This window comes from Aplysia californica, unplaced genomic scaffold (genome assembly GCF_000002075.1).
Source record: "Aplysia californica isolate F4 #8 unplaced genomic scaffold, AplCal3.0 scaffold00097, whole genome shotgun sequence".
NCBI lineage: Eukaryota > Metazoa > Mollusca > Gastropoda > Aplysiida > Aplysiidae > Aplysia > Aplysia californica.
Window position 1 is genome coordinate 1,559,480 of NW_004797367.1, and position 680 is coordinate 1,560,159.

Consider the following 680-nt stretch of genomic DNA (forward strand, 5'->3'; position numbering starts at 1 on the left):
ATACCTTCTTTATAAAACGATGGTGATGACGATGATGATGATCATGATGATGATGATGATGATGATGATGATGATGATGAATGATGAAAATGTTGATGATAATGAATTAAGATGTTTTCATTCATGAGCTCAAAGAGGTAAAAACTGAAACTGGTGTCTGTGATGTTCCGATTACGCGCTTCGCCGTAGCGCGCAGAAAACCCAAGTGCGATTCCCGTATGGAAAGACTTTCTATTGAGCATATCGGTCTTTCAACAGGGATGTTGTATCCTTCTCCGCTCGGTTCATCCCTTACAGGAAAGGGCGAAGCCCACCTCCTAAATGACCTAAATTTTGTTTACGGGGGTGTAAAATATTTACATTAAAAGTGATTACGGAAGTTTTAAGGTTATGTCCCTTCGATCGATTCTTTTTCTTCTTCAGGTGTCGGGTCTGGAGCAGCCATGGGAAATAATGGTACCCTCCATTTTCATTCTGCTGTCAGTAATCCAGATCAACTCGTTTTTTTTTCTTATTGTAACATTTGTTGCAAAGTTTATCAGGCGACCTGTGTAATATGTTGCTCTCTGTCTTCTTCTGTTCTTCTTTCGCCTGTATTTTTCCCCACAGCAGCAGTTTCTCTTGTCCTTTTGACCAAAATAATCTTTTTGATGGCCGTGATGAAAAACCTTTGACAATGT